This window comes from Pteropus alecto, unplaced genomic scaffold (genome assembly GCF_000325575.1).
Source record: "Pteropus alecto unplaced genomic scaffold, ASM32557v1 scaffold134, whole genome shotgun sequence".
Lineage (NCBI taxonomy): Eukaryota > Metazoa > Chordata > Mammalia > Chiroptera > Pteropodidae > Pteropus > Pteropus alecto.
In genome coordinates this window covers 5,628,713-5,644,763 of record NW_006436283.1, presented here as the reverse complement: position 1 = coordinate 5,644,763, position 16,051 = coordinate 5,628,713, and positions in this window count along the sequence as shown.

Below are 16,051 nucleotides of genomic sequence, written 5' to 3'. Positions count from 1 at the left end.
AATGAAGCTTTAAATGGAACGCGTCCAGGCTTTTCAATGTTCTCTTCCCAGAAAAGACCCCTCGATTCCATCCTCTCTGAGCCGGCACCTAAGAAGGGGCGTCTCACAGCTCGGTTGGAAATCAGAAGTCTGGCCTTTCCAATTGCTCAGTTCACTGGCCAGGTCGGGGGGTCAGCTTAGCTTCTGGGGTCAGACTGCCTCAAATCGTGGCTCTGCCTCCTAATGGCTGGTGAGCCTGAGTTAGCTACTTTATGCCTCTGAGCTCCAATTTCTCCAACTAAGCAACAGCAAAATAGCGCTACGTACTGTATTCGTTTTCTATTGTTACTGTTACCGATTATCACCAACTTAGTGGCTTGAAACAACACAAATTTATTCTTTTACAGTTTCACAGGTTAGAAGTCCAGCACAGGTCTCACTGGGGTAAAATCGAGCTGTCGGCTGGGTCGTGATCCTCCTGCAGCTCAGGGGAGAATCCTCGTCCCTGTTCCTCCATCTCCTAGTGGCCTCACCCATCCATTCCTGAGCTCACCGTCCCTTTCCCCGTCTTCAAAACCAGCGATGTAGCAACTCTCTGACCATTCCTTGCTGTCACCTCCTTTTCTCTACCCCCGGGCCCCGCCTTGCACTTTGGAAGATGTCTGTGGTTACATTGGGCCCATCCAATAATCTAGAATAACCTCATCTCAAGATCCCTAACTTAATCACTTTGGCAAAGTCCCTTAAGCCATGGAAGATGACGTAATCACAGGTTCCAGGGACTGGAAATCTTTATGGGATGGCCTCATCTTGTGATATCTTAAAAGGGCAGCTCTGACTGCCTGGTGACATGCTGGGCCTGTGCCCTGTGCACTAAAGATGAAAGGGGACTTGGGTTGAGCGGGGAGGAAGCGAGCTTAATCGCTTTGGCAAAGTCCATTGAAAGCTTCATCAAGGGTAGTTTGTGTGTTTTCCCTCCAAGAGCTGCCCTTTTAAGATATCACGAGAAGAGGTCTGCCTGCCCTCGCTCTGCCACAACGCCTGCCTCTGGCACAAGACTCCAGATGCTGCCGTGCATTTTGTTTACGCCCAGGCAGTTGCATCCTCCTGCCGTGATACAGATGTTTGCACAGATGTTCACATGCTGACATACACGTGTGCAGATACATGATCTGCTGCTCAAGCCCAGGAAAGTACACACACACACACACACACACAACACACACACACACGCACCCTGTACAGGCACTTCTACATCTCACCAGAGCCACGCCCCTCCAGCACACTGTGGGTTCTTCCTGTTCCCAAGCAAACCCAGCTGTCTGCAGGGCAATGGTCAGGTGGTCTCGAAACCCCCACCGCCTGCTCTCAGCGCCCAGCCCCTGCCGTCCTGTCCTGAGAGTCACCACCTCGCGGCTCCTGCTGCCTGAGCTCCAGCTCCGTTGATTGCCCTTGCCGCTCGGCAGCCGGAGATGTGCCCCAGCTGGAGGAAAACACTTGTAATTTATGGAGTGTCTGATTTTTAATCAGTTTTTTGTTCCTGTGCTGTAATTGTCCTAATTAGATATACATATTTTGATGAAGGTTTTTCCAAAATAAAAATTGTAATCGAATCTTGCTTGACATTCTTTACACCCACTCGCTCTGATCCAAACTTCTACTGCAGCGGAGTCTAGAAATTATGCCTACGGTTCAGACGCTCGCACCCTCCTCCACTGGGCCACTGCAGGCTGGAAGGCAGATCAGTGGACAGGACGGTTTCTTTTGGCCTTGGGCCTCCAAGTGCCCTGTCCAAGGTGGGACAGCCTTCCCTCTTTGGGCTTGGTGGGACCTCCAGGGACATCTTGGGCAGGGCTTATGACTGGGGAGGGCCCAGGAGCCTCAGGCACCAATGTGCCCTCTCTCTGCCTACGCTTCTGCTCCCTGGGGCCTCTCCATCCTCATAAAGTAAGGCCACCCACTGGCCTCCAGAACAAAGGCAGGCTTCTGCCATCCCCCATTCTTAAGAATAATCATGATTCCTGCCACTTACTCAACATGTCTAGCATGTGCCGGGCACCATGTTTTATCTACATTGTTCCTAATCCATATGATAGCCATCAGGGAATTGTACAGAGGAAGAAATCAAGACTTGGAGATGGCGATTTGCTCGCTCAAGGTCACATGTCAATCGACAGAAGTGTTGCCGTGCCACGTGGTCAGTCTTAGCTGAGATGCTGAGAGGCAATGGCCGCCTTCCTGGGATGGTCCAGGGAGGCCCTTTGGGTGGGAGATCTGTACTGCTATCTCGCTTCTGTACCCCAACATCAATCCACACCTGTCCTTGTGTGGGTCACAATGCAAATTTCCTCCTGTCGAGTCTGCAGTGTAGACCACATGTGGGTCAGCCTGGAACCTGCCTTCATGAGTCTTTCAAGGACCAGGTGTGTTGTAAAGGTGTCAGCTCTAGTATTGGCTGGAAGGCTGTGGACAAGGACTGATTTCTAGGGTCTTAGACTCCAGAAAGCACACTCCCCACTCCCGCCCCGCCCCCCGCCCCAGAAAAATGACCACATCAGAAGATCCAAGCTAAAACTGTCCGTGCTCGTTCTTAAGCTGCTGTCACTCAGCTCCAAACCCGCCCGGTCATGCTCGGCCGTGAGACGCTGGAGCTGATTAGCTGTGAACCATGTTTCTGCTTTGTCCCTTGGGCCCAGTCAGCTGCTGCCAGCAGAGGGCACTAGAGGAAACGGTTCTTCACCCTGGCTGTGGAGCTCCCTCCTCCATCATTGGTTGTCGGTTCCAGTTTGAAGAACCAGCCTCTGGTCTCTTGCCCTCCTCTCTGAGATCCCAGCAATGACTAGCCCGCGTTGGCCCCACCCCACAGAGCTCTGAGTCCCAGTTCCATGGGGCCTCACCTCCAAACTCCAAAATCCTAATAACCGCGCCCTCTTGCCTTGTCCCCCCGACACTAGGATTGGTGGCTGCACCTGCAGTTGCTACCTCTGTGATCCCTCAGTATCACAGAACCTTCGCAGTTAATCAAAACTCCTTTAACGAATTCCTTTTATTAGACTCTCTCTGCTGAGATAACTGCTGTGTTGACTGCACCACACGCCTCGTGGCGTCCAGCTTTAAACTAGGAATGTTGAGTTGAGAGTCGCAGCAGCCGCCGCCCACACCGGGGTGCCCAGCCTGCTGACTCATGGAGTGGGATGAGAAAACCCAGCGGAGAACGGGGCTCCTCCTCCTGAATGAAGCCAAGCAAAAGATGAGAGGCAGAAGGAGCGAGAGCCTCGAGTCCTCAATCCAGTTCCCAGAGGCCAGGCTCCTACCACAATCCCAGAATCCCTTGCAGCTCCTGGATTGATATATTTCCTATCTGCTTAAGCTGACTGGTCATGTTGAGTTTCCATGTCTGGCAAACAAATGGGTCCTGACTAACACGCTGGCTTCACAGCGCCATGCCCGGCTCATCTTATCTATACATCTCTATTTTCCTACAGAAAACAGCTTGTCAACAGAACTGGCCATGAGGCTCTTCTTGACAGTACAGACCCCTGGGCCTAGTTCCATACTTACTGACCCACAGTCCCTGCAGAGAGGCCCCGGCATCTGCATAACCCTAGCAGTGCCAAGTTTGCAGCGGGGGGTCACTTGGTCCCCCTGGCTGGCTACTGGGATCGAGGCCCTCTGGAGAATTTCACTGTGGCTGGGCGCCACGCTTTAGGTGGGCCGATGGAGGGCATGAACGGATGAAAACCAGGTCAGCGAGGGCACTCAAGCTGCTCTTCCTCTGATGTGTTTTTCAGAAATCGGGGTATTTAACTAGAGAAAGAGAGAATCTACGAGGGACAGGCTAACTGTCTTCCACAGTGTGAGAAGCCGTCAAGTAGAAGAAGAACAGATTGACTCTGCAGTGCTCCAGAGGCCAGGCTTTCCACCAAGGGCACCAAGGGCCAGATTTTAGCTCAACAGAGGAAGAACTTGCGGCAATTAGAGCTGCCCCATAGTGGAAGGGCTGCCTCAGAAGGGAGTGAGCCGCCTGTCTCGGCAGCGGGCACGCCCCAGCGGCTCGACGCCATGTCAGTCGCCATGGGCAAGGTTGTTACGCTGGACGGAAGGGTGGATGAACTGCCCTGTCCTTGCCAAGATTCTGTAATTCTCGAATGTGATCTAGGGACAAAAGAAGCCACGCATGCGGGAGGGGCTGAGTGGCCAGAAGGAGAGGGATGAGCACAGAGTTGCTGGGAGGACGTGCGTGACAAACAAAACTCAAAATAGACCGAAAAAGGCTGCCTAGTAACCGAATAATCACAACATGGGACGTCACCGAAGTCAGGGAATTTTTCACTTTATGTACCTATCTTGGTTTCATTTTGCCACGTTATCATGCCTGTGAATTGCTTTTATGAAAAGCAAGAAAACCCCAGATATTTCCATGTTGAAAAAAATAAAGATAGTAAACTGGTCAATATCCATTCTTGTCACTGGGCATAAATGTGGGGAGTGGGAAAGGAGGTGGGGGGTTGCGGGTGAGGGGTTGAGTCTGGTGGTCCAGACGCTACGCTCCTTCTGTCTCTCTTGGTCCTGACCCCTTGACCCTCAATGTCAGAGTGACCAAGATAAGCTGAGTTATGTCTTCACCCAGGGCTTCTCAACTCATGTCCAGGCATCTAGGAACTTGTCTAAATATGCTACTTTATTTCTGTAGCGGGGGAAAAGGCAAAGCCCGTGGGCCAGATCAGCAAGCAGAGTGGGGGAAGGCAGAGGGAAAAGAATGCTTCACAAAGGGTCATTTGATTCTAATCTTGCAGAGGTGGAGGGGAGAGAGGGGGCAAGGCCTCCACTGTGTTGTATATGAGGCCACACAGCTGGGCTGGGACATGGCCCCCTGAAACCCAATAAATTACTCAGAACTCCTTAATTTGCAAGTGATAGAAACTGAACTCAATTAGCTTTAGCAAGGAGAGAATTTATTGGACCTCGTAGCTGGGAAGGTTCTAGGATCGCTCACAGAATGAAAAGAAAGACTGCGGAAACCAAGAATGGAACAAATATGTCTCCCTGTCTATGTCTAATCTACATCTACACCTGGGTCTACCTGTCTTCCCTCCCCCCACCCCTACCTGATTTCCATCTTTGCCTCTCCCTGTTGCGGACAGGCTGTCTCTTACACGGCGGTGAAGATGGCCACCCAACACCCCGCATTCACAACTTCCCACCACGGCATCCTAAACAGAGAAAGTTGCCTCCACTCAGGATCCGTGGACCAGTTCCAAAGAAGGACTTTGATTGGTCACACCTTGGACCAATCACTTTTGCTGAGGGGTTAGGGTCCTGCAATTGATCAGGCCTGGGTCACATGCCGGGCTCCAGGGGCTGGGAAGAATGAGGTTCATTAATGGGGACCTGTGTCAGGGTCTGGGTTTGCCTCTGGGAGGGTTGGGAAAGGCATTAAGGATGGGCGGGGGAGGGGTGTGGCGGGTCGGAGGGTAGCAAAGGAGGAGCCTGGAGCAGACAGGAGAGGAAGTTCCCATGGGCTGACAGTCAGTGTGGCATTCCCTCCAGAAGGGCCTTGCTGACAGTGGACAGGCGATCCTGCCTTAAATATACGGAAGGGTCTGTCTGGAGCTGGCCCTGGCCGTCAGAGGGTGGAACTCAGTGGAATTCTCAAGATCCGCCCCCTACATCCGCAGACAGACACACACAGACACGTGCTGTCACACACACTCAGCCACACTCATAACAGCAGCATTTGCACAGACACACACCCCTGTCCCACAGTCCCTTTGGAGGCCGGGTCACCAGCCTTTCTGAGAGCATCCCAGGCTCCACATGGGACACAAGAGCTGCATGGCTGGAGACTCCTCCTTCTGGAAAGGTCTCAGAGACCATCCGCCCCACCCCCTCCCCTATACATAGGATCATATCAGCCTTACTGTCCTGGTATGATAAGATTTCATCCTATTTCTAAGCCGTTCAGAGTAAATTTTCATTCTCAGGGAAGGAAAGGGGAGAGAGAAAGGCAATCTTCTCTAACCTGCACCGGTGATCCGAAGCAGCATCCCGTGATGAAAAGGCACGGTCTTTGGTGGCCATGTCACCCTGAGTCCCAAGTCTGCCACAAGAGCTGTGAGCCCTTAGGCCATCTCCACCTCGCTCTGAGTTTCGCCCCTTACCTGCATGGTGGCAGCCTAGGAGACCCAATGTCAAGCCCCCCGCTGCCCATCAGCCATGGGTGTGCTCCCTCTTCCCTCAGCCCTACTCCACGCCCCCCAACTCCTCCTGAGGGTTCCTGGGGAGGCCTCCGTGCCTCGGCTCACACCGCCCCCCTCCTGGAATGCCCGTTCCCTCTTCTGCTCACTCGACAAGGCCTTCTCTAAAGTCACCTCTCCATGAAGCCCCCACAAACCCCGGTCCTTAATCACACCCCTTCTGCACACCATCACCTGTCCCCTTGTACCCCATCTGCTCAGCTAGACCCACAGCCTCGTGGGCACAGACTGTGTGCGATGACCTTGTGCAGCCCAGGAAGACTCGACGTCACAGCGCAATAGAGGTTCGGGACAAGTTTGCATTGCCCTGTCCCGGCCACTTATGTGAACCGTTACCTCGTGTTCCCTGGGGATATGTCAGCTCTTGGTCTCCCTCCAAAACACCCGCTTCTCCTCCCAGAGCCCACCCCTTTTCCGTTAGTTGATATTTATGGGTAATAAGCCAAGCACATCAAAACCCGAGGTGAAATGCCTCTGAAAATAAATATTCTCCCCAACAAGTCAATTCATCCAGGCGGCATGGGCTTTGCTGGCAGCCAGGAGAGTGCGGGCAGGAGCTGTGGGAGAGGAGGGGGGTGTCCACCAACCCCTGGGACGTTGAGGAATGGCGGGGAGTGAGGGCCCATCACTCCGCTTGGTGCTGCCGTGAAAAGCAGAAATGGAACACATCACTTCTCAGCCTCTCGGACTCCAATCACAGCCGGGGACGAAGCAGGTCATTTGAAAGCCTGGCTCTGGGGTGGCAGAGACAGACGGAGCAGAGCAGATGCTTCTCCATCCAAGTGGGGAGAGCGAGGAGTCAAGGTCACCGGAAGTCAGCAAAGCCTCCTACTACGCTGGCTCTGGCTGAGATGTGTTGGGCTACAGGGGGCAGCAGGACAAGGATGGGGCTCTCCACGTGAGCTGGGGCTCGTCTCGTCCTCAGGACCAGCCCCCTGCCTCTTGCCCAGCCCACCTTGTCTCTGGCAGCCTCCCCCAGTGCAGTTTCCTCTCAAGGGAGTGGCCATTCGGTGGGGGGCAGGGGGAGACGCATCGCTGAGCTCTACATCTAAGGAATGGAAAAATAACTCTGGCTCCATCTGTGTCCTCCCATGAGGATTTCAGCCTATTTCAACTTCCAGAGGTGAGTTCTCTCTGCTAAAGACCCACGTGCACCCGTCCATGCAGATAACCTCACCTGAACACATGCTCTCAGGCACGGGGATGGCAGATGTCCCAGAATGCACGCGCGCGCGCGCGCGCACACACACACACACACACACACACTCACATGGCTCACATAGACCAAGTTCCACTTGCACAGCCACGCAGAACAAAACTACCCCACATTTCATAGTTTATACCCTTAGCTGCCAGTAAAGTCTAGGAGTACCTTTCAGACGCCAGGGACAAGACAGAGAAGGCAGAGAAGGGCTCGCCCTCATCCCCCCAAACTCCCTCGGTGGGTAAGGACCCGCGAGCCCACTCTTTACATGCTGATGCCCTTCACCCTTGCAGAGAGCAGCCATGGACCAAAGTCCCAGAGAGCCTGAGGCTGCCAGCTTTCTCCCCAAAACCCACCAACGGGCTACAGAAGAAAGGCCCTTAGCCACAAACTTTATGGGCAGCTTCTCCCTTTCATCTGCCCAACTTCAAAGGGACAGTTTAGAGTCCCCTGGGCCAGTCTGGCAGGGGAGGCGGGAGGTTAGGGGGAGAAGAGAGAGAAGAGGAGAGACACAGGCAGCCAGGCGGGCAGCCAGGCGGCCTAGTTACGACCCGCAACTAGCTCCAGGTCATAGCACGCAATCAGAGTTCCTCGTGCCGCGTCTCCCCGCCCCTGCAGCCCCTGCAGCTCCCGCAAATCGGGGGACTCTAAAGGGTGCTGCACGCTGCTCAGCTCCCCTTTTCTTGAGCGTCTGCTACCTGGACACACACCCATCAGCTGCCTCCTGTCTATGCTGGGGAAGCTGGAGACTAGGTTCTGGGCTGAGCTGGAAGCCCGGGGGGTTCTTGTCTCAGTCACAGGCTGCGAGCAAGGCCCCCTCTCCTTCTTTGGGCCGCCCAAAGGCAGGCGGGCCAGGGTCCCTCGGTTTCTTTTAGTCTAACCAGGGTGCACTGAGGCACCTACAGTAGCGTCTCTAGTGTGTCGAGCTGGTGAGACCGCCTCTGCCCCGAGCTCTGTGCCACTAGGACAGCCGGGAAGCCACTTCTCTCCTCCCCCACAGGGGGACTCTTCGCGTTCCCCACAGGAAAGGACTAACCAAATGCCAGCCCACTGGGAGTAGGCATTCAACGAGGGGCTTCGTGCTGACGAATAAATGAGTAAATGCTCCATCCTTAGAGAAGAACTTCCTCTTGCTCATCACCTTTCTTTTTTCTCTCCCCACCTGAAAGCGAGACCGCCTCCCTGTCGCCCACCTGCTCAGGTGCCACGCGTTACCTGTTTGCCACGCTCCCCGGCGGAGCAGGCACCTGCTGCTCCCGAGAGCAGGCTCCGGCTCCGCCTGGTTGGTGGAGGGGACTGCCAGTTCTTTCTCTGCCCCACACAGAGCTCCCGTCACCACCGCCACCCCTCAGGCCGGACAGAAGAGAGCCCCTGGCCTGCCTTGCAATCGCCCACTGTCGTCTGTGCGACCCCCAGTGCTGGCCCCTACCCAGGACCCCAGATTCCTATACTGAGGGGCTCCACCCTCAACTAAACCCACAACCGATGGCCCTGGGGTGTTCTCTGCTCACCCCCACCATCCTGGCTGAGTCTGAGAACTGGCCGTGGTAGAAAGACCCTTCCCCAATTGTCATACCCAGGCCCAGGTACATCGTTGGGGTAAAAATTTTTGTCCTTGGCCTCTCTCAGCCAAACCCCTCTCACAGGAGAGGCGAGAGAAGGGGAGACGAAGAAGAGAGGAATCTCTTCTCCCCAAAAGCCCCATGGCGACACCGGCGTCCCCAGAGCTGCCTCCAGCACAGTGTCCCATTCTTCAGACCTCTCTCTCTGCTACTGCCCTGCCTCCCACTCAGGAACCTACTCCTGGTTAAGCCTGGAAAGGAGCAGCTAAATAACTCACACTAGAGTGTGACTTACCCAACGATAACCTGATACTTGCACCCCAGGAGTGTCTTCCTGTGAGATGGAGCTGATGCTTTCGACCCTGGGGAGGCAGATGGCTTCCATCTCTCACACCAAGTCTGGCTGGTGCTGGCAGCCTGGATCATGGCAGAAAAATAGTCTTCTGAGCCGCCTCTGGACTCGATGAGGAAGCATGCACTGATCGATTAGTGATGTCTGCCAGGGCCACTGCATGGAAAGTGATATGGGTTTGCTTAGAATGTCAAATACCGATCTGGATTTAATTCAAAAGAACTTAAGTGATGGAATTTCAGAAGCGTGGGCCCTTGTGAGCATTGCTCTTAATTACGCCAATGAGGGAGGCAGAGCCTGGCTCAGACCATTCTGGCTGCTTCGGCTGCTTCTGCTGCCCTCCACCCAGTCAGCCGAACTGAAATGAGAGAGGGCGCACCCTGGCAGCCCATGGAAGGCACTTTGGAAGGATGGACGACCCTGGGCTGTGCAAAGTGGGTATGGGTGAGTGACCACGAAGAAAGAAGAACAGCTATTCCGGTCTCCTTCAAGGTCAGAGCTAGGTGAGACAGTTTGCGGATTTGATTCCTCCAGCCGGAACAGTTGTTCTCAGACCGGCTACTCACTAGGATCACGTGGGGAGCTTTTAAAAAACAGAGAAGCCTGGGCCCCGCCCCCAGAGATGCCGGCTTAATTGGTCTGGGGCACAGCCTGGGGCTTGGGGATGGTTTAAAAGCTCCCCAGGTGACTCTAATGTGCAACCCAAATCAAGGCCACTGTGCAGAAAGGAACTCTGAGAAATCCTCTAGGCCAGTACTTTCCGGGTCCGTAATATGCAGTTGACCTTGAACAACGGTTGGGGCGCCATCCAAGATTCACATATAAATTTATCTCAAATCATCTGGTTAAAACGTAAATTTTGCTTAGATCTGGGGTGGGGGTCACGAATCTGCATCTCTAACCAGCTCTCAGGGGGTGCCGATGCTGCTGGTCCCAAGCCCACACTTCGAGCAGCAAGGATTTAGGCCAATGGTTCTCATAGGGTGGTCTCAGGGACCACGGCATCAATATCACCTGGGAACTTGTCAGAAATGCAACTTCTTGTGTCTTATCCCGGATTTACTGAACCAGAAACTCGGGGAGTGGGGCCCGGGGGCACGCTTAAGTGTGGGACACAGCCATCACCGACAGGGGTCAGTCCCCTGCCTGCAGGACGCACCTGCTCCAGGTCTGCAGGATTCCTTCAGGAGAGCCCTCTTGGACGCAGCTCTCCTCCTGGTCCAGCCAGGTGGGTGTTTGGGGGTGATAACAGTGTGGAGGAATTAATGAGTTTATGTGTCAGTTGCTGGCAGGAAATAAACGCACACAGTGAATGCACAAATGTCTGGTTCTCAGACCCCAAAGGAGAAGGGGAACACACACACACACACACACACACCCTGAAAACATACCGGAGAAATGGAGAGATAAAATTCAATGGCAAACTAAAAATACACATTCTTTATCATTATCTAGGAGGAGATGGGGAGAAGGCCATGAGCGAGGGTTCGCTGGCTGGTGCTCTTCCCAGGAGCATGAGCGGTGAGCCAGAAGGGCGTTGTCTTATGTTTCCTTTTGTGACAGTTACACGGCGGCAACCCCGGCACACAGAAAGCCCTGTGCCACTTCACTCCACCGGAAGCAACTTCCCACTGGAGACGGCTGGTGGCGGGGGGCATCGCCGGGCAGTGCCAGCTTCCTGAGGGGCAAGGCCACCTCCACTTCCCAAGTGAAGAATTGAAAGCCGGCCGTGCCATCTCAGACAGATGTCCCCAGAAGTGGAGGTCTAGGGCGGAGGCTGGCACTCTCTTGGCACTCTTCCCAAGAAGCCCGGCATCCTGGACGTGCTCACCTGCCTCTGGGGGCCTGGACTCGACGGGGAGGGGACGGGGCCTCCGGGGTAACTGGCCGTGGCTGCCCTCGCCTGTCCCCTTCCTGGGATGCAGGGAGGCTTTGCAGAAGAATTTGGGCAAGTTGCCCCAGAACTCAAGTGGCAAGTTCTGGACTAACTTTGGAAAGCGGGGGAAGGGCCCAGAAGGGAGGTGGCCTGTTTTACGCACAGAGACTATGGCTGATGGTAACAGGGAGGGACCAGGACAGAAAGAGCAGGGAAGGCGAGAGGGCCACACGAAGGGTGCCCGGGGGTCCTCAGGGGCTTCTTCCGCCCCCCACAAAGGCACCGATCCCCAGCTGCCATCAGAGGGACAGTCCATTTGGGGAGAGAGAGGCTGTATATTTCCTGGCGGAATCTAATGGGATGTCACTGAGTAGAGTCCCCCCTCCCTGGGCCCGCCACACTGAAAGTTAGAGTAATCACTTGTCTCCCAGCCAGAGAAGAGACTAGTGGGTTTGGAGCAGGAACTTTTGGTTGGACGAACCTGGGTTCAAATCCGACTCCCCCACTTCTCAGCTGTGTGCCCTTGGACGAGTCGCGTCCCCGCTCTGTGCCTCATTTTCTTATCTGTAAAATGAGAAAATGGTGGCACCTTCCACATGGGGTTTATAAAGCACTTAGTGGGGTGCCTGACACAGACGGGGCACCTAATGAAGGATGCTGACCTGACGCACGAGCCGCCTCCCTCCACGCGGCCACACCCTCTGGGCTCTGGAGCCTGAAGCTTCCTGTAGGAGGAGCCTCTTCTTCCCTTTCTGCATCAGTGTGGAGGGAGGATGAAGGAGGAGGGAAATGGCAGGGAGGACCAGAACCAGGTAGGAGGAAGGAGAAGGTGCAGAGCAGAGAGAGATGGCCACAGGCAGAAGGACCCAGAAAGGCTGAGCACTACCCCCAGAGGCCACGTCACCAGGTTTGAGTCTCGGGCCATGGCTGACCATCATGCTTCCTTCCCTGCCTCCGTGCCAAAGTGTAAATGATAAACCTTGCTCTCAGGTCCTAGGCACAGACCCCCGTCCAGCTCCGGCTGGGCCAGTACAAATTCGCCGGGCGGGGAGCTTGGCCGCTGTGAGAGAGCGCTAAGCCTCAGGTTAGGGGCAGGAACTTCAGTCCCACCTGGGCCAACACCTGTGCCAATCACTCTCCTGCTCATGCACCCCTGCATCCTTAAGCACCTGCCGTGTACCTGGCACTGGGGACGCAGTAAGAATGAGAGAGGGCTCCTGTCCTTGCGCGCATCCTTTTGAGCTGCTGCAGATGTACGTGCTCACTCTTTAATTGGGACTAGGAACAGCTTAGCTGAGAAAGCCCGGCTCCCGGGGCGGCCCCCATCCTCATCTCCGGGCACAGGCTGTATTTTTCTTCCTGGTCTTTCCATGACATCTGACAATCCGGCTGCTCCTGCGCCCCACGAGGTCCCTGACTTGGCATTGCCTCGTTCGTCCATAAACCCCATTACACGAAATAGCCTGAGTGAGCCTCTGGGCCTGACAACCTCAAGAACCTCTTATGGGCTGCAGGTCAATTCCTTAAAACGCCGTTATGAAGACAAAATGAAAACCAGTCAACAAAAACTGAAGAGTTGGAGGCAGCGAATAAATTCAGCAAATGGACCATTTGGCGTCCAGGCGGCAGGGTAAAGTGGGTCTCGGGGACTTGGGCCGCCCCCTCCCCTTGGGCCTTCAGCGGCTCATGAGCTTTGCCCATGGATGCACCACCCGCTCAGCGCAGTGGCAACCACCGCATCCGTAACACTGGTTTGCCAGCTGCTCCTTCTTCATTCCAGCCGTAGATTATACCAACGTCAGGGTCACCAGAGACGATCAGAAAGACTCTGGAGCTCTGCAGGGTGAGAAGGGGGAGAAGGAATCCTGCGAGGGAGCACCAGAGACGATCAGAAAGACTCTGGAGCTCTGCAAGGTGAGAAGGGGGAGAAGGAATCCCGCTCAGTCCTCCCCTGGCAGACGCTCGTGCTACGTGGTCACGCCACCTCTGCCCAGCAAAGCCCCCTGTGAAAGCACCAGCCCATCACCAGTCCTTCCGTCTTAATGGGCACATGGGGCTGCCAGGGCCAACAGCAGGAGGTAGGTAGCAAGCCAGGATGCACCTCTGATCCATCGGCAAGGCAAGAGCTCTTTCTGTGGGACGACAATCACTGTTCTATGAATTATGTTGGTTTTTTTAAAGAGTAGTGTTTTTAAAATATTACTGTTCTTCGCTATTAGTCCTGAGGGTCCCCAAACTCCGGCCGAGCTGTGGCTCGCCCTCCTTTACAGGCCAGAAGTCCATGTCCCCTCCCCGGCTACACTTGTTAAGGCCACCGCCATCACTCTGAGCAGAGTCTCATCAGGGCCTCTACCTGGTCCTCCTTCCTGCACTCTGGGCCACCCACCCTCACCCCCTATGAGGCCGCCCACGGCATCTAAGAAACACGTGCGATCGTGCCATGCCCTGCTTAAAATCCTTCAGTGGCCCCGGTGACAGGGGATAATACCAGTTCCCTCGTTGGGTTCCATACGCCTCTGCTCCCAGGTGTTTGGCTGAGGTTCTTTATGTCTTTGAAATGGAATGACTATGGGTGGTCCCGACCTCTGTCCCAAGGACACCAGCCCAGACCCTTGGTTTGAAAAGGAAAGACTCAGGAAGGGTTCAGGGGAGCTACCAGTTCTCCCGTCTGCTTCGCACTGTGCCAACCAGTCTGTGGAGTCCCCTTCTGAATTGAGTGAACTGACCGCCGCTTTGGGTGTTGACTCATCCAAGCCTCACAAACAGCACGGGCCTCTGGGGACAGCACCCCCTGAACCTCACTTACTGCATCTGCACATTGGGACAAACAGGCAGCTCACCTTCCCATTTTGTCAGCTATATTGAGAGAGACAAAAAGAGTGAGCAAGAGAAAGGTAGCAGCTGGCTTTGCATCTCTGATGGTTAAAAAAAAAAAGGAATTCCATCTATTTATAAAATAGGATTACAGTTTTGCAGAATCCTGCTGGGGCCCGGGGGAGACTTCGAAAACACATTTATTTTGTTTCATCCTTATCAGAGCTGCCTGCTCTCCCTTCTCCCTCCCCAGCCGACCTGGGAGGGGCTGCTGATGCCCCTCGCCCACCAGACACCTGGCCAGGAGGCCCACATCTTTGTTCCAAAAAGCGCCCCCCTGGAGAGACAGAAGCATCGGCAGCTTTCTCAAGAGAGCAGACCTGCCCACACATGTGGCCCTTCCCCTGAGACCTTAGCCGAGCACCGAACCTACAACCTGGGCAGGATGGAGCTCCCTCCGGGACTCCTTTTAAAACAGGAGAAAGGAAACGAACATACGAAGAAAAGCAAGGGTGTAGGACTCAAGTTACTGTGACTGGCGCTTGGGTCCCATAATAATAAATGTGTCGGGCAAATCGCAGTCTCCCTGTGGGAAAGCTAATCTTGATGCGAAGCCTTTCCTCCCTGCACCAGAGCAGGGGGACCACAGCAGACAGGAGGGCTCATCGATTCCTAACGCACTTTGTTCGGTGAACGAGACAATCCCAGTCCAAGTGGGTCCTTTCCTGTGTTCCATTCATTTTGTCAACTTCCCACCTTCCGTCCATCTTGTGAGGGGCTAGCTTGGCGTGATGAGGTGGGGTCAAGGTTTGGGAGGTGAGCCAGAGGAGGCAGACAGCCCCGTGGGCTCGGCCATGACCTGTTGACTCTGTTGCGCTTGGGTGGTGGGAGCGGTCTCCAAATTAACTGAAAGAAATCGCAGGGTGTGAGGGCCTTTAGAGAGTATCTATGTCAACTACCTGACTTATGCATTAGGAAAATAAATTTCAGAGAGGCTGAGGTCAAGCCTAAGGTCGTTTGGCCACCAGCGGCAGAGCCAGCTCATAAAGGAGCTAAATGAATGGGAGACCAGTTGCCTTGGCAGGTCCAGGCTGGGGCAGCCCAGACAGTGGAGGAAGCCGTGGCCGCCCGAGGTCAAATGAAGAACTCTTCAAGGGATAATGGCGCTGTAACTCAGGCGCTAAAGTAATGGAAGGGAGAGAGAACGCCTCGTGACTCTAAATCTCAGGGGGACAGCTGGCGGTGGGAAGGGGAGAGAAGTAATGGGGGCCTCCGGTGTCCCTGACACAAATCTGGAGAAAAGTGCTTAGGGAACTAATCACATCTACAAGGGGGAGGCGGGTGCCCTTCCGACGCTAAATCTCCCTGTTACCAAGGACAGTGGCTTTCCTGTCAACTTGCAGGCTCGCCCAGGCTCCATCCGAGGCGCCTGGCGTCTCCCTTGTTTCTGAGGCCCCCCCGCCCCAGGTCCCGCAGCCCACCACCAGTCGGTGGGGGGAGGTGGGGAGACCAGAAGGAAGGCTGGTCCCTGGCACTGTGGAGGGCCCGAGGGCCCCACCCCCATGCCACCTCCACGTAGGGAAGTCACCAATCCCTACACTGGCACTGGCAGATATAGCAAATCAAAATATAGGATGGCCAGGTATGTTTGAAACATAGGTCTAACTGCTGACTTTAATAATGTTTTTTTCGGGGTGCAGAGAAAGTTGAATATAGAACATTTGGTGTGTTCTGGCAGGGTCAACACAGGTCAGAGGACAAAATCAGTAACACAGGGCATGTCATGTATATGCAGGACACCTGGCCATGCTCATCAGTCTTGAGTCCCAAGCGGGTGTGTGGGGGTGTGTCCTGCCCCCAACACAGGGGTCTGTCCATGTCTTCCAGGGCGAGTTCCATCTCAGCGTCAACCTGGCAGTAAATGGTCCTCAGTGTCCCCAGGACCCTCCTCACTGGGATAGGGGGCACCCCCTCCCAGAGAAAAAAAGCTCTCAAGAGTATACTGAT